Here is a 21,902-nt window from a genome sequence, read left to right on the forward strand (position 1 = left end):
TCATCAGGAATAACTTACTGCATCTTTCCCATCCCATTCCAAAGAGATGTTATTGATGAACTTCAAGGAAAAGCTTTACTCATAGTTTTTAGATTGTTCTTCAGATAAACTGACATAGATATTCACAGCCACGTCTGTTAAAATACTCCATAACATTAAGGCCCAAATACCTTTTGGCTACTTCACCTTCCTAGCTACCTTTGCAATGGGGTAAAATAGATTTCCACGCCACATTTAAGCAATGAAAATAGATTTCTAGTCAAATCCCTCAATAACATCAAAATCATCCTCTGAACTAGCCCTACTTTCTTATTCTCTTCTCTCCAAGTTATGTTTTCTGAATTCACTGGGACTTTAAGATGAAACTTTTAAAATTCTATTTCCATTACTCTTCTTTGTTGTTCTTGTTTCTCCTCTAACTCGCTTTTTTTGTTTTTACTTCTAACTGTATTTGAGTTAATTTAAGCATTAACACCTCAATTTTGTAATCCCTCTTTAACAAAAGAATATGCATTTAGTGCATAGGTTTGTTACACAGAGAAGTTCTAAGTAGTCTGGCAAGCTTAAAGGGGAGGTTCATTCAGAAAGTTAGGAGGTATGGGATACAGGGAAATGTGGCTGTCTGGATATAGAATTGGCTGGCCGAAAGAAGACAGTGAGTGGTAGTGCATGGAAAGTATTTTGCCTGGAGTTTGGTGACCTGTGCTGTCCCACAGGAATCTGTTCTTGGACATTTGCTCTTTGCAGTGCTTATAAATGACTTGGATGAAGAAGTGGAAGGGTGGGTTGGTAAGTTTGCCGATGACACAAAGGTCAGTGGTGTTGTAGATAGTGTTGAGGGCTGTTGCAGGTTATAACAAGGCATTGACAGGATGCAGAGCTGGGCTGAGAATGGTGCTTAACCTGGATAAATATGAAGTGATTCATTTCAGTAGGTATAGATAAAGTAGATAGGCAGAGACTTTTCCCCAGGGCAGAAATGGCAGTCACAAGGGGTCAGAATGTTAAGGTGATTGGAGGAAGGTAAAGGGGAGTTGTCAGAGGGAGGTTCTTTACACAGAGTGTGATGGGTGCGTGGAATGCACTGCCAGTGATGGTAGTAGAGTCAGGGTCATTAGGGACATTTAAGCGACTGCTGGACAAGCACATGTAAATTGAGGGGTGCGTAGGTTAGGCTGATCTTAGATTAAGATAAATGCTCACATAACATCATGTGCTGTACTGTTCTATGTTCTCTGTTCTGAATGGGCTGGCAGCTTAAAGGTAGATGATATTCTGAGTCAGATGAAATCTGTCTCAGCTTGTTGAGTGAGGCAAAGAAGGAAATATTATCAGCAGCAGCACTTGCAAGAATTTTCAATTCCTACCTGGCCACAGGAGAGGTACTGGAGGACACAAATGTTGAGGGAGCAAGGGATAAACTAGGAAACCACAGGCCAGTGACTCTAACCTCAGTCATGGGAAAACTACTGCAAACAATTCTGAGGGTCGGAATTAATCTGTATTTGGAGAGGCAGAGATTAATCAAGGATGGTCAGCATGGTTTTGTTAAGGGGTGGTCAAATCTGACCAATTTGATTTTTTTTTAAAAAAGAGTTGACCAGGTGTGTCGATGAGAGCAATGCTTTTGATGTCATTTACTTGGATTTCAGCGAGACTTTTGAGAAGGTCCCTCAGGAGATTGCTAACAAAGATAAGAGCCCCTGGGATCCAAGAAGATTTGACAAATCGAGTTCACTGTTGGCTGAGCAGCAGGAAGCAGAGGCTGGTGGTTAACAGGAGGTTCTCTGACCGAGCTCTGTGTCCAGTGGGAGAGTTGATCAATAAGTTCGCAGATGATACCAACTTGGTGGGGTAGTCATTAGTGAGGAGGATAGGGAGATGATGGTATTATGGCTAGACTATTAATCCAGAGATCCTGGTAATATTCTGGGTATCTGAGTTAGAGTCCTACTATGAAAAATGGTGGAATTTGAATTCAATAAAAATCTGGAATTAGGAGTCAACTGATGACCATGGAACCATTTTCACTTGTTGGAAAATCCCAACCCGTTCACTAAAGTCCTTCAGGAAAGGAAATTATCACCCTTACCTGGTCTGGCCCCTACATGTGATTCAAGACCAAGTGTAATGTGATTGACACTTAACTGCCCTCTGGACAATTAGGGATTGATAATTAATGCTGGCCTGGTCAGGGGCACCCACATTCCATGAATTAATAAAATGAAAGGATAGAGACAGGCTGGTCAGGTGGGCTGATCAGTAGCAAATAGAATTCCATCCAGATAAATAACAGGGCCTTGAGTAGCACCAAGGATCCGAGAGACTTTAGTGTGCAGGTACACCGGTTCCTTAATTAGATTACTTACAGTGTGGAAACAGGCCCTTCGGCCCAACAAGTCCACACCGACCCGCCAAAGCTCAACCCACCCATACCCCTACCCCTACATTTACATTTACCCCTTATCTAAGGCTACGGGCAATTTTAGCATGGCCAATTCACCTGACCTGCACATTTTTGGACTGTGGAAACCAGAGCACCCGGAGGAAACCCGTGCAGACACGGGGAGAACGTGCAAACTCCACACAGTCAGTCGCCTGAGGCGGGAACTGAACCCGGGTCTCTGGCACTGTGAGGCAGCAGTGCTAACCACTATGCCACCATGTCGCCCACTGTATCAGGACAGGTGGTGATAGGGTGATAGTTTCCTTACCTAAAGGACTTTAGTGAACCTGTTGGGTTTTCCCAACAAGCGACAATGGTCCCATGGTCATCAGGACAGGTGGATAAAATGGTTAAGAAAACATATGTTATAATTGCCTTATTAGCTCAGGTATCATGCTTAAGAGTAGGGAAGTTAGACTGAAATGGTATAAATGTTGGTTAGGCATTGTGCTTGAGTATTGTGTTCATTGCTGGAAGCCACATTATAGGGGAGATGTGAAGAGGACGCAGAGGAGATTTACCAGGAAGTTGCATCTGCTAGAATTTTCCATGTTGAAGAGAGATTAGACAGAGTGGGGTTGTTTTCCTTACAGCAGAGGAGATTGTGAAGGGATATAATTGAGATGTATAAAATTATGAGATGTTGCCAGAGTTGTTATCTAGGAGATGGATTCAAGTCCCATCATGGCAGCTGGTGAAATTTAATGCAATTGTTATAAAAGCCCATCTGATTCCCGAATGCCTTTTTCAGAGAAAGCAACTACCATCCTTGCTTGGTCGAGCCTACTCCAGCTCCAAAATAATGTGGTTCACTCCTAACAGTCCTCTGAAGCAGTATCGCAAGGCAGCCAGTTGAAGGGCAATTAAGAATGGTCGGCACATGCTGTCCTTGCCCAGGAACACCTACATCCCAGGAAAAAAATAAAGGAAAAAGAAGCATGCTGTCATCAAATCTCATTGTGGTAATAAAATCAGTGACCTGATGGGGCTTAAAACTTAGGCTAAGTCTATCCTCTCAGTGATAAAGTAACAAAATAACATGTACCCCTCCTCCTCATTTAAAGAAGAGAAAAAGACATCAGCCAACCTCCTTAAATAAAATAGATGTTCTATTTATTTCTCTGATTACCCTTTGTGAATCTAATGTGTGTGTAATGCCTGCTGTACTTGCCTGCACTTTAACAGTCCCTACAGTTCAAAGATAGTGCTTTGCTGCAAAGCATTTTGGGAACTCCTGAAGTCAGGAAAGGCACTGTATAAATGCAAGCCTTTTCCTTATTGATATCAGCACCAGTCCAAAGTTTCACTGGCCAAGATAGTTCAGATCAAACCATTCTTCATTGTTCAGAAAACATGTTGTTTCAATTATCAAGCCTGGTTATTTCACAGAGATTGGCATAGAATGAATGCTGCATTCTCTTCGATGTACAATAGCTAGTTGGCACCACTTCAAGTTACTGTTCTGGTAACAGATATATTTTTTCTAGTTACAACATATTACAGATGATACACATTCTAACAAGTTGTAAACTAACGCAAGCGTTTGCATTAAAAAATGAACAACAATTTTGGAAAGAGTACAGATTTACTCTGCACCTACTGCTGGTTGATTTCTCTTCAGACTAAGTTTGGCTCTCAGTTTCTAGGTCAGCCTTACTCATTGTACCAAACAACAGCACAGTGAGAGCTCAACGGCCTCCCTGATACAGGATAAGTAATAAGAGGCAATACAGCTCATTGTGGTTACTCTATCATTCTGTGGCTGATCTATGGCCTCAACTTTCACTTACTTGCCCACTCCACTACCACTGATTCCCAGGAAGACCAAGAATATCTCTATTTCAACCTAAGCATATTCAAAGATGGATACCACACGATACCCACCGGATTTTTCCAAATATTCACAACCTTTTACGTAAATACATTTCTCCTCATCTTACTCCTAACTAATCAGCCACAGGATATATTCTGAAAGACTGTGCCCTTCTTTCTTAGTTCCTCAGCTCGGGGTAACCATACCTTTCCCTAGTGCTGTGGAAACAGTTTGAACTAGAACACTTGCTTTGCCCATGTTTCATTTTCCTGACCATTAAACTCCATGCATTGTTCATGTTGGGCAGTTTTGTCACTATAAAACTCTGTCTGGGGTCTGACTCTTAAATAAGTGTGTTCCTTCACAGATCAATGTCAAGTTGGGAACCATTGGACTCATCAAAGACAAACCCTTTTTCTTCTCCCCAAAGGACTGTATTCACCAGGGTTTTCCTACAGATTCTGTATCTCTCCAAACCAATGCCTGAGGCTAAACAAGACCATGCACAACTTTATTTGACCCTGAGACTGGTGTACAACCTCAGTATTGTCCTTCCCACCTCTTGAACATCTCCTGTCTCTGTCCTGCCCCAGGTCATTTGCTACTGAAACTCTCATGCAGTTTTGATTATTCCAGTATTCTCTTTGTTTGCCTCCAACCTTGCATTTCCATGAAGGTTTACTCATCCAATCCTCTGCTGTCTGTATCCTAGCCTGCAAAACAGGCTGTTCTTCAAATAGCCCTGTACTTGCTAACTCACATTAACATGGTTGTAAAATTCTCATCCATGTGACCCAACTTATTAAAGCATTACAAGTGAAATAATTGCATCCTTAAAGTTCCAAGTGTTGGCCTGTTTGTGTTTAATATTTCACTTCTAGGGTGATGTTTGGATTCCTACCAGTCTCCCTGAGGCACATGGGTAGGAGGCAAGAACTCAACAGAATTCAGCATAAAGCAGGCTACTTCCAAGTTCCACTTCTAAAGGCCACAAGCCGTGCTAACCTGGACGTAAGATATCTCGGCCTTTTGGCTAAGATCACGTGTCTGTTCTTATCAGGACAGGTGTCAAGTTGCGAGTCATCAGAGCTAGTGGAGAGATCATCGCTGAATCGTGATTGGGCGTTGGAGGATCATTTGGTTGTGCTGACCTGCTCTTGGTGGATCTTCATGCTGGCTTCGGCCTAATGCCAATTCAGGGACCAGCCAATCTCGGAGCCATGGCCTCAGCAGCCGTTCGCAGCCCAGGCCAGGGCATTCACAACACAGTCAGGGTGACTGTGAAGAAGGTGGAGGAGCACACACCAGTCGATCGGATGGTATTTGTGAAGAAAGTCTTGCTGGAGTGCTGTGGGTTTGTTGATTGTTTCTATCAGGGATACGATCGCCTACGTGCAGGACAGAGGGTTGGACGCCTGCCTGATCAGCCTGGACCAGGAGAAAGCCTTTGACAGGATATCACACAGGTATATGAGAGATGTTCTCTCCAAAATGGGCTTTGGGGAGGGAATCTGCAATTGGGTCAGACTGCTCTACACCAACATCGTCAGTGCAGTCTCAATCAATGGGTGGGAATCAGATAGCTTCCCAGTCAGATCTGGAGTCAGGCAGGGCTGCCCTCTCTCTCCTGCCTTGTTTGTGTGCTGCATAGAGCCATTTGCCGAGTCCATCAGGAAGGATGCGAGCCTGAGAGGGGTGACTATTCCGGGCAGCGGATCCTGCAGGTTAAGGCCTCCCTGTACATGGATGACGTCGCCGTTTTCTGCTCGGATCCGCTGTCCGTGCGCAGACTCATGTGCATTTGTGACCAGTTCGAACGGGCCTCGGGGGCCAAGGTAAACCGAGGCAAGAGCGAGGCCATGCTCTTCGGGAACTGGGCCGACCAATCCTCGATCCCCTTCACCGTCAGGACCGACCACCTGAAGGTGCTGGGTATTTGGTTCGGGGGGGCTGGGGCGTGCGCCAAGTCTTGGGAGGAGCGTATCAGTAAAGTGAGGCAGAAACTGGGCAGATGGAGGCTACGGTCGCTCTCCATCACGGGAAAAAACCTGGTCATCAGGTGTGAGGCACTGTCATTGCTGTTGTACGTGGCACAGGTCTGGCCTATTCCCAGAACCTGCGCCGCTGCAGTCGCCCGGGCCATCTTCCAGTTCATATGGAGTTCAAAGATGGACCGGGTCCGAAGGGACTCATTATACAAAGATCTGGGCAACGGGGGAAAAAATACACCCAATGCCACCCTCACCCTGATGGCCACCTTTGTGTGTGGCTGCATCAAGCTGTGCGTGGATCCCCGGTACGCAAACACCAAGTGTCACTACGTACTGAGGTTCTACCTGTCCCCGGTGTTGCGAAGGATGGGCCTGGCCTCGCTGCCGCGGAACGCTCCGAGTAGTTGGACCGTTCCGTACCACCTGTCCTTCGTGGAGAAATTTCTGAAGAAAAACACCTTTGACCACAAGTCCATCAGGAAGTGGTCAGCACGTAGCGTCCTCGAGACCCTTCGGGAAAAGGAGAGGGCGGATCCTGTTGAGTGGTTCCCTGAGCAGACTGTCAAAGCCATTTGGCAGAATGCCTCATCGCCAGAACTTTCCAACAAGCACCAAGACATGGCTTGGCTGGTGGTGAGAAGGGCTCTACCTGTGAGATCGTTTATGCACGCCCGGACTCTCAGCCGCACCGCACGCTGCCCTCGAAGCGGCTGCGGGGGGGATGAGACTGTCACACACCTCCTTCTGGAATGTGCCTATGCAGAGGAAGTCTGGAGAGAAATGCAGTGGTATTTGTCGAGGTTCGTCCCGAGCAGTGCCGTGACGCGGGACTCCGTGCTCTACGGCCTGTTCCCCGGGACGCACACCGAGACGAACATCAACTGCGCCTGGAGGATCATCAACTCGGTGAAGGACGCTCTCTGGGTGGTCTGAAACCAGTTGATCTTCCAGCTGAAGGAGTTGACCCCGACTGAGTGTTGCAGACTGGCACATTCCAAGGTCCAGGACTACGTGTTGAGGGACGCGCTGAAGCTTGGGGCAGTTGCCGCCAAGGCGCGGTGGGGAAAGACCACCGTTTAACATCTGCCTGTCTAAAGAAAAGCAGGGGGCCCATGCAGTCATTTGGGCTCTGCTGGGGCCTCAGCTCAATACATGAGTGAGAGATGCACAGAGCTGTATGGAATAATGATAATTCGGAGCTGTGTATGTAAATGTGGAAATATGAATGGCATTACCTAATGTACAGTGTATCAAATTATTCTATGCATATTTTATGAATAAAGTATATTTTTGAAATAAAAAAAAAGTTTCTTGGCCTTTTGGCTTGGAATATGTATAGTTCCTGAGGTCCAGAGGAAGAGCTGCAAATGTGTTGCTGGTCAAAGCACAGCAGGCCAGGCAGCATCTCAGGAATAGAGAATTTGACATTTTGAGCATAAGCCCTTCATCAGGAATAAGAGAGAGAGCCAAGCAGGCTGAGATAAAAGGTAGGGAGGAGGGACGTCCAGAGGAAGAGATTCTGCTCGAGAGCTGCAGGTTCGACGCTGCGGCCGTGCGCTGGCGGGAGAAAAACCAAGGGGTTCGTGTTGCGAGTCGGAGCTGCTGGAGACCATCGCTGGATCGTGATTGGCCGCTGGAGGATCGTTTGGTTGTGCTGACCTGCTCTTGGTGGATCTTTATGCTGGCTTCGGCCTAACGCCAATTCAGGTATCAGCCAACCTCAGAGCTATGGCCTCAGCAGCCGCTCGCAGCCCTGGCCAGGGCATTCGCAACACAGTCAGGGTGACTGTGAAGAAGGTGGAGGAGCACACACCAGTCGATCGGACGGTGTTTGTGAAGAAGGTTTTGCTGGAGTGCTGTGGGTTTGCAGCAGTGGACGTGTACTGCCTGCAGGATTTCCCTGGGGCAGGTTACTTCGACGTGACCTTCAGGAGCGTGAAGCATTGTGAGCAGCTCCTGAAGGTCTTCAAGGAGAAGGAAGGGGAACCTCTGTTCTCCATCTTGTCGGCGGTCCCATTGTGTGTGCTTCCTGCGCAGAGGAGTTGGGTTGTTACAATCTAAATGTACAACCCTTACGTCCCAGCGGCAGATGTTCTCACCTTCTTGAAGAGGTATGTCCAGGTCGAAGGAGAAAGCACCGATGTGGTCGATCCTTTCGGGATCTGGACCAGCAAAAGACAGGTCAAGGTAACCCTGAGGGTCGATGGCAGCGGGAACATCCTCCACCCACCCTCCAGCTTCGCCATCGGAGGAAGCAGAGGTTACCTGACGTACGCTGGGCAGCCGAAGGTGTGCCGAACCTGCGGGAGGTCAGGCCACATGGCGGCCGACTGTAAGGTGACCGTATGCCGAAATTGCAAACAGGAAGGCCACCTGACCAAGGATTGTAAGGAGGCCAAGAACTGTAACCTGTGCGGAGAGGCGGGCCACATGTACAAGGCCTGCCCAAGACGAGGAGCCGCCACTTACGCACAGATGGCCGGAGGTGGCAACACGAGCCGGGGACCGCCAAAGACCAGCAAGGCACCACAAAATAGCACGGAAACGGTGCCTGGAGGCACCCAGAAGGAGGAGCAGGCTGTAGTGGAGCAGACGGCAGACAGCGGGGAGATGCAGCAGCCGATCCAAGCTCCTTCAAGGCAGATGGAGGAAATGGAAGAGGCGGAATCAAAGGAGGCAGAGGATTGGATTACGGTCAAAAACAGGAAGAGGAAACCTCTCGGGGGCCCCAAAGCCACGCAGAGAAGGGGGAAACGACACCTGCAAGTCGAGGACACAGGCAGCTCTTCCGATGGTGAGGACGGGCGCAAGAAGGGTCGCCACCAGAGGAAGAGGCAGAGCGCCGTGGGGAGAAAGGAGGGCAGCACCGCCCAGGAAGGGAAAGACGATCCCTCTGAGGGGACGGGTAAAGGCCTCCCCCGACCCGATGAGAACCAAGAGTTACCCACCGTCCCACAGCTCCAGGTAACTGGTAACAGCGGTCCTGTGACAGCCCCGCTGTCAGATGGAGAACTGGACGGTGCGGACCCTGGGCTCGACACAAAGACACCAGAGCGGGGAAATGGCTCCAGCGTGGAGCCGGACAGTTACCTCAGCCCTGGGATGGTCCAGCAGTTTGCCGTCACCACAGGGATGCACACAGCTACCCCAGAGGAGCAAGACCAGCAGCAAATGGACACTGTTAACCTTGTAAGCTGTTAAAATGGGGTTTAAAATTGCCAGCATCAATGTGCGTAGCATCAAATCGGCTACGCAGTGTGTTTCAACGATGGCCTTCCTGGCCAGCGTTAAAGCCGACCTCCTGTTTCTGCAGGAGTGTGGGATACCGCACTTCAGCAGCTCATGGTCGAGCTTGTGGGCCCATGGGCCGTCAGTTTGGTCGGGAGACAACGATAGCCGCACCTCCGGCCTGGGTATCCTGTTGCCAGGAGGCAACTTCACCATCTCCGAGGTTAAGGAGGTGGTGGGCGGGCGACTCCTCGTCGCCGACGTTATGTACAGTCCCTGAGACTGATTAATGTGTACGCCCCAGTGGGTAAGAGGGAACGGTTGGCCGTCCTGCAGCAGCTTCCACTGTTGCTGGCTACGTCCAGGCCGGTCATTCTGGCCGGAGACTTCAACTGTATCATTGATGCAGATGGACGATCCTGCGGGGGGGACAGTAAACTGGACGCCACGTCCAGAGCCCTGATGGACACGGTAAAAGATGCCAAGCTGCACGACATTTTCAGCGCCCCTGCAGATGGAGGCAGCGTAGATACACCTGGTCACGGGCAGACGGGTCTATCCGCTCAAGGATAGATTACCTGTTTGTGTGCCGAACGCTCTCGGTCAGATCCACCGACGTCAAGCCGGTGTTCTTCTCTGACCACTGCCTCCTGCTGGCCGACTGTCACCTACAGGATGAGCAGCGGGCGGGTAAGGGAACGTGGAAGCTGAACACTAAGCTGTTGACCCCGGGGAACATCGAGGAGCTCAAGAGGGATTATGCAGGTTGGAGAACCATGAAGCCCCTCTTTGAGTCCCCAGCAGACTGGTGGGAAACAGTTAAAGGGAACATCAAGAGGTTCTTCATCCTCAAAGGTGTTCAGGAGGCGAGAGAGAGGTGGGGAAAACTGTCCCAACTCCAGGAAAGTATGCAGAACCTGCTCCTGCTGCAGACGATGGGGGTCGATGTCACGGAGGACCTCAAGGAGGTGAAGGGCCAGCAAGCCTCGCTCTTTGCCTCGGAGGCTTCCAAGATAATCTTCCAGTCCAGGGTCCGCTCGGTGGAGCAGGACGAGACGTGCTCACATTTCTTCTTCCAGAAGGTGCACAAAGAGAGCTCTGTGCTCAGCAGCCTGAAGGAAGAAGACGGCTCGGTAACGTCATCTCAGGCTGACGTCATGAGGATCAGTAAATCCTTCTATGCCAGTCTGTATGATGTGAAGCCGACCGACAACGCGGCCTCCCAGTCGTTCCTGTCCTCTATCACGGAGGTCTTAGACGACAGAACACGGGAGAGGCTGGACCAGCCGCTATCTCTGGACGAGCTGACCAAGGCCCTCGAGTCCTTCGAAAAGAATAAAACTCCCGGAAGCGACGGCTTACCGGTCGAGCTCTATTCCGCTCAGTGGGACTTGATTGGCCAGGACCTGCTGGAGGTGTATGTCAGTATGCTTCGGGCAGGTACCATGAGTGAATCCATGAGGAAAGGCAGCATCACCCTCATCTACAAGCGGGAGGGAGAGAGGGAGGAACTCAAAAATTGGAGACCGATCACACTGTTGAATGCGGATTACAAAATCCTGACAAAGGTCATCGCCAACTGGGTCAGGTCTGCTCTGGGGTCAGTGATTCACCCTGACCAAACCTGTGCTGTACCGGGCAGGAAGATCGCTGAGAGTCTCGCACTCCTCAGGGATACGATCGCCTACGTGCAGGACAGAGGGTTAGACACCTGCCTGATCAGCCTGGACCAGGAGAAAACCTTTGACAGGATATCACACAGGTATATGAGAGATGTTCTCTCCAAAATGGGCTTTGGGGAGGGAATCTGCAATTGGGTCAGACTGCTCTACACCAACATTGTCAGTGCAGTCTCAATCAATGGGTGGGAATCAGATAGCTTCCCAGTCAGATCTGGAGTCAGGCAGGGCTGCCCCTCTCTCTCCTGCCTTGTTTGTGTGCTGCATAGAGCCATTTGCTGAGTCCATCAGGAAGGATGCGAGCCTGAGAGGGGTGACTATTCCTGGCAGCAGGGGCCTACAGGTTAAGGCCTCCCTGTACATGGATGATGTTGCCGTTTTCTGCTCGGATCTGCTGTCCGTGCGCAGACTCATGTGCATCTGTGACCAGTTCGAACGGGCCTCCGGGGCCAAGGTAAACCGAGGCAAGAGCGAGGCCATGCTCTTCGGGAACTGGTCCGACCAATCCTCGATCCCCTTCACCGTCAGGACCGACCACCTGAAGGTGCTGGGTATTTGGTTTGGGGGGGCTGGGGCGTGCGAGGAGGAGCGTATCAGAAAAGTGAGGCAGAAACTGGGCAGATGGAAGCTACGGTCGCTCTCCATCGTGGATAAAAACCTGGTCATCAGGTGTGAGGTACTCTCAGTATTGTTATATGTGGCACAGGTCTGGCCTATCCCCAGAACCTGTGCTGCCGCAGCCATCTTCCAGTTTATATGGAGATCAAAGATGGACCGGGTCCGAAGGGACTCGATGTATAAAGATCTGGGCAGGGGGGGAAAAAATACACCCAATGCCACCCTCACCCTGATGGCCACCTTTGTGTGTGGCTGCATCAAGCTGTGTATGGATCCCCGGTACGCAAACACCAAGTGTCACTACGTACTGAGGTTCTACCTGTCCCTGGGGTTGCGAAGGATGGGCCTGGCCTCGCTGCCGCAGTACGCTCCGAGTAGTTGGACCGTTCCATATCACCTGTCCTTCGTGGAGAAGTTTATGAAGAAAAACACCTTTGACCACAAGTCCATCAGGAAGTGGTCAGCACGTAGTGTCCTCGAGACCCTTCGGGAAAAGGAGAGGGCGGATCCTATCGAACGGTTCCCTGAGCAGACTGTCAAAGCCATTTGGCAGAATGCCTCATCGCCAGAACTTTCCAACAAGCACCAAGACATGGCTTGGCTGGTGGTGAGAAGGGCTCTGCCTGTGAGATCCTTCAAGTATGCCCGGACTCTCAGCCGCACCGCACGCTGCCCTCGAAGCGGCTGCGGGGGGGATGAGACTGTCACACACCTCCTTCTGGAATGTGCCTATGCAGAGGAAGTCTGGAGAGGAATGCAGTGGTATTTGTCGAGGTTCGTCCCGAGCAGCGCCGTGACGTGGGACTCCGTGCTCTACGGCCTGTTCCCCAGGACGCACACCAAGACGAATATCAACTGTGCCTGGAGGATCATCAACTCGGTGAAGGACGCTCTCTGGGTGGTCCGAAACCTGTTGATCTTCCATCTGAAGGAGTTGACCCCGACTGAGTGTTGCAGACTGGCACATTCCAAGGTCCAGGACTACGTGTTGAGGGACGTGCTGAAGCTTGGGGCAGCTGCCGCCAAGGCGCGGTGGGGAAAGACCACCGTGTAACATCTGCCTGCCTAAGAAGAACAGGGGGCCCATGCAGTCGTTTGGGCTCTGCTGGGGCCTCAGCTCAATATAAGGGCATATGAGTGAGAAGTGCACAGACCTGTATATAACAATGATAATTTCTGATGTGTATGTAAATGTTGACATATGCATGGCATTACCTAATGTACAGTCCATCAAATTATTTTATGATTATTTTACGAATAAAGTATATTTTTGAAATTAAAAAAAACCTGGACATAAAATATCAGGTCAAAAGCATAAAATATTTTTGTAATGGTCTTGTGGGAGTGCCTTCCCCACATGAAGTGTAATGGTTCAAGATAGTGTCCCACTGTTTTCTCATGAGTAACTTGAGTTGGACAATTAAGTCCATCAGGAGTAGTTGTGTGCCCTTCGAGCCTCCTGCACCATTCAGTAGGATCATGGCTGATCTGACACAGCTCACATGCGCTTTCCTGCACTTTCCCCGTAATCCTTAATCCCCTTACTGATAAGAGTCTATCTGTCTCAGCCTTGCTCTCAGTGGCTAAGAATTCTGAAGGTTTTCAACACTGAGAGAAAAAAAATCCACCTCATCTCAGACCTATATCAGCGTCCCTTTATTGTGAGACTCTGTCCTCAGTTCCTAGACTCTCCCATGAGGGGGAAACATCCTCTGCATGTTTTAGCGACATCACTTCTCATTCTCCTGAATTCTAATAGGAGAGCCCCAACCTATTTAGCCTTTGCTCACAAGACAATCTTTCCATACCAGGGATTATCCGAGTGGATCTTCTATGACCTGCCTCCACAGAAATGAAATCTTTCCTTAAACAGGGAATCACAGCACTCCAGACATGGTCTCATCAGTACAGTTGAAGTAAGACTTGCCCTGCACGTACTCCTCACACCTCGAAATAAGGGCCATCATTTCATTCACCTTCCTGATTCATTTTATATTCACTCCCCTGAATACTCTTTTCAAAACGAGGCACTGTGATAAATTTCTTGCTGCACACGTCTGCTCAGTTAACCATCACCGAGTCCTTTACTGTTTTCCATGTGGGTTCCTACATTTCCAAGATTTGTAGTGAAATTATGGGTCTAAGTCAATGGAATTATTATATATCAAAAACAGCAGTGGTCCTAATACTGACCTTCAGCAACAACATTGTATAATTTCCTACAGTCTAAAGTTACCATCGATCGCCACTTCTCTTTGTACATCTCTATGACTCTGGGTCTGTACTTGATAGGGTTTAGATGGGCAAGGGTCCTCTCTACATTTCAGACACCTTCACCCACCTCTAACACGATCCATATATCTGGACACCTCCCTCTGGCCTTTTACCTGAACTCAACCTGTTCTTAAAGTGCTATTGACTTGAACATCGGTCACCTCAATTTCTCTGCTTCTCCCCCTTACTCATTCAAACCTATCTCCGTGTAAACTGCATGCACTCGTGCTAAAAAAAGTTCTGATGCAGGGGCACTGCAGCTGAACCCTAACCCTACCCTCTCCACAGACACTGCCAGGACTGCTGAGTTTTTTCAGTAATTTTTGCTTTTGTATTTTATGGTCTTATCGAAGACCATAAGAGGCGGGTGCAGGGAGAGGTGATGGTTTTCAGCTTCACAGGCTGGTAGCCCAGGGATGGGTTGGGTTTGAGTTTAGGTTTAGTTTTAGGTTTCCTCATGTCTGTTGATAGCTGGTGGCGGAGGGTGGGGGGTACATTGGGGGCAGTAATTGACTGATGGTTCATTCTACTGCCTCCCACACCCACCATTTAAAGAGACTGATAGTCAACTACCAGGCCTTGTTTAAGTTTTAAACAAAATGAATGAGGAACAAGACTAGACTGTTAAGTCCTTCAAGCTAGTCACATTGACTCTGATTTCTCAAAGGATTGGGTGTCATCACTGCAGCCCTGCAAGTCTAACCAAGGTCAACATTTCAGGTCACCAGTTCTGATGAAGGTCCATTGGAGGTTGGATTGAGTGGGAGGCCCAACCACCCCATGGATAGGAAGCATTGATCTGCCTGCCTAGTTTGTCCCTCTATTCATAATTCCTGATGAAGGGCTTATGCCCAAAATGTCAATTCTCCTGTTCCTCAGATGCTGCCTGACTGGCTGTGCTTTTCCAGCACCACACTCACGACTTTGATCTCCAGCATCTGTAGTCCTCACTTTCTCCTCCATTCATAACACCAATTTTTTTGTGTCAGTGTATAGGAGGGAGCTTTATAAGGGAGTTAGAGTTTTACCCATTACAGTTATATCAACAGTTCATAGTTGTTTAGATTAGCTTAGATTCCTTACAGTGTGGAAACAGGCCCTTCAGCCCAACTAGTCCACACCGACCCGTCGAAGAGCAACCCATTCCCCTACATTTACCCCTGAATAATGCACCTAACACAATGGGCAATTTAGCAAGGCCAATTCACCTAACCTGCAGATCTTTGGAGGAAACCGGAGCACCCGGATGAAACCCGACAAACGTGGGAAAATGTGCAAACTCCAAACAGACGGTCGCCCAAGGCGGGAATTGAACCCAGGTCCCTGGCGCTGTGAGGCAGCAGTACTTGTAGCTGTGGTCTGTTTATTTATAACTAGTAATAATTCTTACTAAGTACCGAAGCTTTCTGTCATCTTGGGTCTATAAACAGGTGAATTGTGGATGCCTGTGAACTTTGATAACATCTTTAACTTTTGGGAAATAGTGGGGCTTGATTTTCAGGACAATACACCTAATGGCACATGATACCAAGCTTTAATGTTAATATTCTCATTCTTCTGATAGAGTCTTTTTAAGGCTTTGCCCTTCTAGTTAGGCCCAATCCTAGCTTTGTTTTCCATACTTCCCTACAAATCCTTTATCTTCACATTCTTTTGCCCAATTCCTTCTTTAACATGACATTTTCCCTTCTGTGTTTTTATCTCTCTGGTGCCAGTAGAATCAACTCTGGAACTCTGGCTCCGTGATTGTTGTTAGGCCACATAGCCGATCAAGTTGCCATGCTGGGTAGAGCTTACCCAGGAGCCCTGGTGCCATGAGGAAGGAGCTGAATGTTATGTCAGTCAGTCATTCTGGAAGCTTAGACACACGGTGATGTGAGTCACTCTCAGCTGTAAATGTGATCAGCAAATCACCTACATATCTCACAAAGATTTCTAGACTGTCAAAAGGCCAAGCATCCAACTGGCATGTGGGACCATTAGACAAACAGAAGTAGGCTGTTCAGCCCATCAAGGTTTCTCTGCTATTCAATGAGATTCCCTTAACTTCAGCTGTTGGGAAGTTAGTGGACATACTGCATAAATCTTAGCATGACTTATACACTTAATGGTAAGGTCCTAGGGAGTGTTGCTGAACAAAGGGATCTTGGTGTGCAGGTTCATAGCTCCTTGAAAGTGGAGTCGCAGGTAGATAGGATAGTGAAGAAGGCGTTTGGTATGCTAGTCTGACTCTATTAAAGAGGTTCGTTGAAAAGTCACATAACAGCGGAGAAGAAGCTGTTCTTAAATTTGCTCATATGTGTATACAAACTTTTATGTCTTCTGCCCAATGGAAGAGGGTGGAGGGGAATATAACCAGGTGGGAGGGGTCTTTGATGATGTTATTTTCTTTCCAAGGCAATGGGAAATATAAATGAAGTCAATGGATGGGAGGTTGGTTTGTGTGATGGACTGGGCTGTGTTCACAACTCTCTGTAGTTTCTTTCAGTTTTGGGAAGTGCAGTTGCTGTACCACACTGTAATGCATCCAGATAGGATGGTTTCTATGGTGCATCTATAAAAAATGTATAAGTGTCTTTATGGACGTGCTGCATTTCTTTAGTCTCTTGAGGAAGTAGAGACATTGTTGTGCTTTCTTAGTCATTTCAATGTGGGTGGGCCAGGACAGATTGTTGGTGATCATCACTCTCAGGAACTTGATGCTGTCAACCACCTCTACCTCGGCTCCGCTGATACAGACAGACACGTGCCCTTCACTCCACATCCTGGAGCCAATGACCAGCTCCTTCGTTTTGGTGACATTGATGGAGAGTTTGTTGTCTTTAGACCATGCTGTTAAGCATTCCATCTCCTTCCTCTCTTTGACCTGGCATTGTTAGAGATCCGACCTACAACATTGATGTCATCAGCAAACTTGTAAATGGCGTTGGTGTGGAATTTGGTCACACAGTCGGAGTGTATAAAGAGTGCAGCAGGGGGCTGAGTACACAGCCTTGTGGGGCACTGGTGATTCAAATTATCCTGGAGAAGGTGTTGTTGTCTATCCTTAATGACTGCAGTCTGTTGATAGGAAGTCAAAAATCCAATACATAGTGGGGAGCAATGACTCAGATCCCTGAGTTTGGTTGGATTTATGGTGTTGAAGGCAGAGCTGTAGTCAATAAGTATGAGCCCGATGTGGTGTATCCCTTTTATCCAGGTGTTCCAGGGATGAGCATGGGGCAGAGATGTGGGGTCTGCTGGAGACCTGTTGTGCCAGTGGGGGAATTGCAGGAGATCAAGACAATCTGGCAGGCTGGAGTTGATATGAACCATGACCAGCCTCTCAAAGCACTGCATAACTGGGGAGGTCAGAGCGACCGGGCAGGAGTCGTTGAGTCACATTGCATGATTTTCCTTTGGGAATAGAATGATGGTGGTCTTCTTGAAGCAGGTGGGGACTCCAGGTCGTAAGAAGGAGAGGTTTCCCACCAGCTGGCTCTGCATAGGATGTGAATGCACGACCGGAGGTTCCATCCAGGACGGTCACTGTTATGAAGACTGATCTAACATTTGCAGCAGTGACCAAGGGTACTGGCCAATGGAACAGGTGATACCATTTTACTGCCATTCTATTCAAAGCAAGCATACAAAGCAGTTGCTTTTTGCACTAGATGTGGAAGCTCTTAGTCCTCTCTCTGTTACAGCTAAAATCTGGGGTTCTCTTCCTGCTGCAAGAAGTGCACGTGAAACAATCTATTTTACTGAATTTGCCTTTGCTGAGCATTTATTAATAGGATGTTACTATATTGGAATGGTTAATTGGTAGTAGTTATTATTTTGTTAAATATTTTAATAGAGTTACAGTTAAACTAATTATTTTTGTTATTTTAATTTTGTCCATATTTTAATTATAGCTTATGAATAAAGGGTGTTTTGTTTCAAACCTGGTAATTTGACAAATCAGACCAGAACACAATGCTTTACACTCAAGTTTAAAATAAGAAAATGTCAGGGTCATGCACTCAGAGCACGCGCGGATCAACTGACAGAGGTCTTCTCAGACATCTTCACCCTCTCCCTGCAGCAGGCCACTGTCCCTCCCTGTTTCCCGAGAGCCAACATCATCCCTGTGCCTTAGGCGGCTCATGCGACACTTCTTAATGACTACTGCCCAGTGACCCTAACGTTGGTGGTCATGAAGTGCTTTGAAAGGCTGGTCATGGCATTAATCAACTCCAGCCTCCCCACTACTCCTGACCCACTCCAGTTTGCCTATCGGACCAACAGATCCACATATCACTTGCCCTTCACTCCTCCCTAGAACACCTTAACATCAAGAACTGCTACATAAGAATCCTACTCAATGACTACAGTTCAACACTATTATTCCCCTGAGGCTGATTACTAAACTTAGTGATCTCGGACTAAGCCTCACTCTCTGTAATTGGATCCTCAGTTTCCTGACCCACAGGCCACAATCAGTGAAGATTGGGGACAGTATTTCATCCTCACTAACACTCAACACTGGAGCCCCCCTTCCATATTCACTGTATACCCATGACTGCGTCGCCAAATACCAGACTAATGTCATTTACAAATTAGCTAATGACCCCCCCATAGTCGGTCAAATCTCAGATGGTGATGAAACAGACTACAGACAGGAAGTGGAATACCTGGAAAATACCTGAACAACTAGCTCTCAATGCCGGCAAAGCCAGGAAACTCATTATTGACTTTCGGCGGTATGTTACCCATGCCCCCCTATACATTAACAGCACAGAGGTGGAACAAATGGAGAGTGCTTCTGGGAGTGGTCATCCACAACAAGCTTTCTTGGACTCTTCATGTGGACGCACTGGTTACAAAGGCCCAATAATGTCTCTTCTTCCTCAGGCAGCTGAGGAAATCTGGCATGACGGTGAATACCCTTGCCAACATTTATACGTGCGCCATGGAGAGCATTCTGTCTGGATGCATCACTCTCTGGTATGGCAGCTGTACCATTCAAGATCGGAGACTGTTACAGTGAGTGGTGAACTCGGCCTGGACAATCACAAAGGCCAACCTCCCATCTATAGAATCCATCTCCCAGGCCCGATGTAAGGAAAGGCGGCCAGCATTCTCAAAGATCCATCCCACCCTGGCAGTGCTTTTCTACAACCTCTACCATCAGGGAGAAGGTACAGAAGCCTGAACACACACAGCAGCCGGTTTCAAAACAGTTTCTACCTTACTGTTGTTAGAATACTGAATGGCTAACATTCACCTGTACCTGTGTTTTTGTTTTTGCCACAGTTTACCTATTATTTATTTAACTCTGTGAACTGCCTGTATTGCTTGCAAGACAAAGCTTTTCACTGTGCCCTGGTACACGTGACAATAAATTCAAATTCAATTCAATTCAGGGTCTAGTCTACCTTCTTAATATATTTTGAGAGGGTTTGGTCTGGTCCATAACAATGAGGTAAAACGTTTACCCCCCCCCCAGAGGGTGTTGGGCATCTGCCGTTCACTGCCAGGTCTGGAGTTTGAGGCAAATACCCTTGACTCATTTACAGAGAGTCTGCATTTCTGAAAAGTCACACCAAGACTAGAAATGTTAACTCTGATTCTGTTTCCACAGATTCTGCCAGAGACAATCTACAGAATAAAAAGAAACATAGGAGCAGGAGTAGACCATTCAGCCCCTCAAGGTCTGCTTCAAGAGGACCAGTTCAGCCAATCAAATGAGTGTGTCAGTAGAAGGGTACCAGTTGAGTCAGTGTGTGTCGGTATAAGGGTACCGGTTGAGTCAGTGTGTGTCAGTATAAGGGTACTGGTTGGGTCAGTGTGTGTCGGTAGAAGGGTACCGGTTGGGTCAGTGTGTGTCGGTAGAAGGGTACCGGTTGGGACCGTGTGTGTCGGTAGAAGGGTACCGGTAGGGTCCGTGTGTGTCAGTATAAGGGTACCGGTTGGGTCAGTGTGTGTCGGTATAAAGGTACCGGTTGGGTCCGTGTGTGTCGGTAGAAGGGTACCGGTAGGGTCCGTGTGTGTCAGTATAAGGGTACCGGTTGGGTCAGTGTGTGTCGGTATAAGGGTACCGGTTGGGTCCGTGTGTGTCGGTAGAAGGGTACCGGTAGGGTCCATGTGTGTCAGTATAAGGGTACCGGTTGGGTCAGTATGTGTCGGTATAAGGGTACCGGTTGGGTCCGTGTGTGTCAGTATAAGGGTACCGGTTGGGTCAGTGTGTGTCGGTAGAAGGGTACCGGTTGGGTCAGTGTGTGTCGGTATAAGGGTACCGGTTGGGTCGTGTGTGTCGGTAGAAGGGTACCGGTTGGGTCAGTGTGTGTCGGTATAAGGGTACCGGTTGGGTCGTGTGTGTCGGTAGAAGGGTACCGGTTGGGTCAGTGTGTGTCGGTATAAGGGTACCGGTTGGGTCGTGTGTGTCGGTAGAAGGGTACCGGTTGGGTCAGTGTGTGTCGGTATAAGGGTACCGGTTGGGACCGTGTGTGTTGGTAGAAGGGTACCGGTAGGGTCTTTGAGCCCCTGAAGTCTATCCTGCCATTCAACAAGATCATGGTTGATCTCCCCAGGCTTCAATCAATCTTTAGCACCAGATCCTCATGTCCCTCCAATCCTCAATATTTCAAATGATCTATCTTACTCTTCTATAAATACATCCAGTGATATTGCCTCCCCAACACTTAGGGAAAGAAAATTCCAGGCATTCATACCTCCTCTGGAAGAAGAAATTCCTTTTCGATGAGGGACCTGTTATTCTGAATCTATATCCTCCACCAGTGGAAACATCTTCTCAACATCTACCCTCGCAATCCCACACAGAATCTTTTATGTTTCAATATAATTACCCTCATTCTGATAAGCACTTTATAATGAAGGAGAGCAATAGGTAATTCAGCCCCTCAACCCTTACTCACCCAACACTGGATATCTGTCAAGGAGCGAAGCAACTCAGAAATTGGATAGGAATCAAGGGAACTAATAGTGAGGTCAAGCTGAATGTTATCAGTATGCATCTGAAATGTGAGGCTCTGCTCCTTATTTCTAGCTTTTTTAACAGCATTTCCCCCTGTGTGATGATCCTGCTCCTTTAATAAGGTTATGTTGTCCTTGGGACTCACACATTCTACAGATTATAGGGGGAGGTGCTCCTCAGAGAGGTCAGAAAAGCAGCAATTCCGAAAAGTCTGCCTTTCGATGGGCTTTAGGGCCGGTTTGATCATAGATAACAGATACTGCCTCAAGAAAAAGGCTTTCAAGTTAAAAGAAAAGCCCTTGTGCATTGAAAGGGGAGTGGGCAGTTCTCCCAGCTCAGCTTTTCTCTGGTTTGGTTTGGTTTGAGCAGTAGTGTGAAAAAGCTGTTGGACCCATAGCAGCAGGTCCATGCTGATCCTCCTCTCTCTGACATCTCTCCTGGAAGACTCTGTGTTTGATTTTACCTTTTGTGCCAAGGGAATTGTTTATGGGGATTGTTGCAAGTATTTAGAACAACATCATTCAGTTGGGGTATTCTTTTGGGTTTTCGGATAGGATAAGTTATTTGGTATTCTGTTCTCTTTTGTTTGTGTTTCATTCGGTAATCTTGTGAGTAAATTCTGTTTTGTTTAAAGTGTTTGGGTCAGCTGAAATATCCACCTGCTTAAAACAACAAGCAAAGTTCGGGCCCAGGCTACTTCCTTGACATGTTTTGAGGAGTCTGGGCTGGTCCATAGTAGGGGAGTTTAAACTCGAGGGCATAGAAATACAAAAGGGTTCAGGGGGCAATTGTTTCACACTCAGGGTATGAGTGTCTGCAATAGGCTGCCAGAGGTAATGGTGAAAGCGAATACAATTTCATCATTTAGGAAGCATTTAGACATGTACACGGATGC

Source organism: Hemiscyllium ocellatum, chromosome 42 (genome assembly GCF_020745735.1).
Source record: "Hemiscyllium ocellatum isolate sHemOce1 chromosome 42, sHemOce1.pat.X.cur, whole genome shotgun sequence".
Classification (NCBI taxonomy): domain Eukaryota; kingdom Metazoa; phylum Chordata; class Chondrichthyes; order Orectolobiformes; family Hemiscylliidae; genus Hemiscyllium; species Hemiscyllium ocellatum.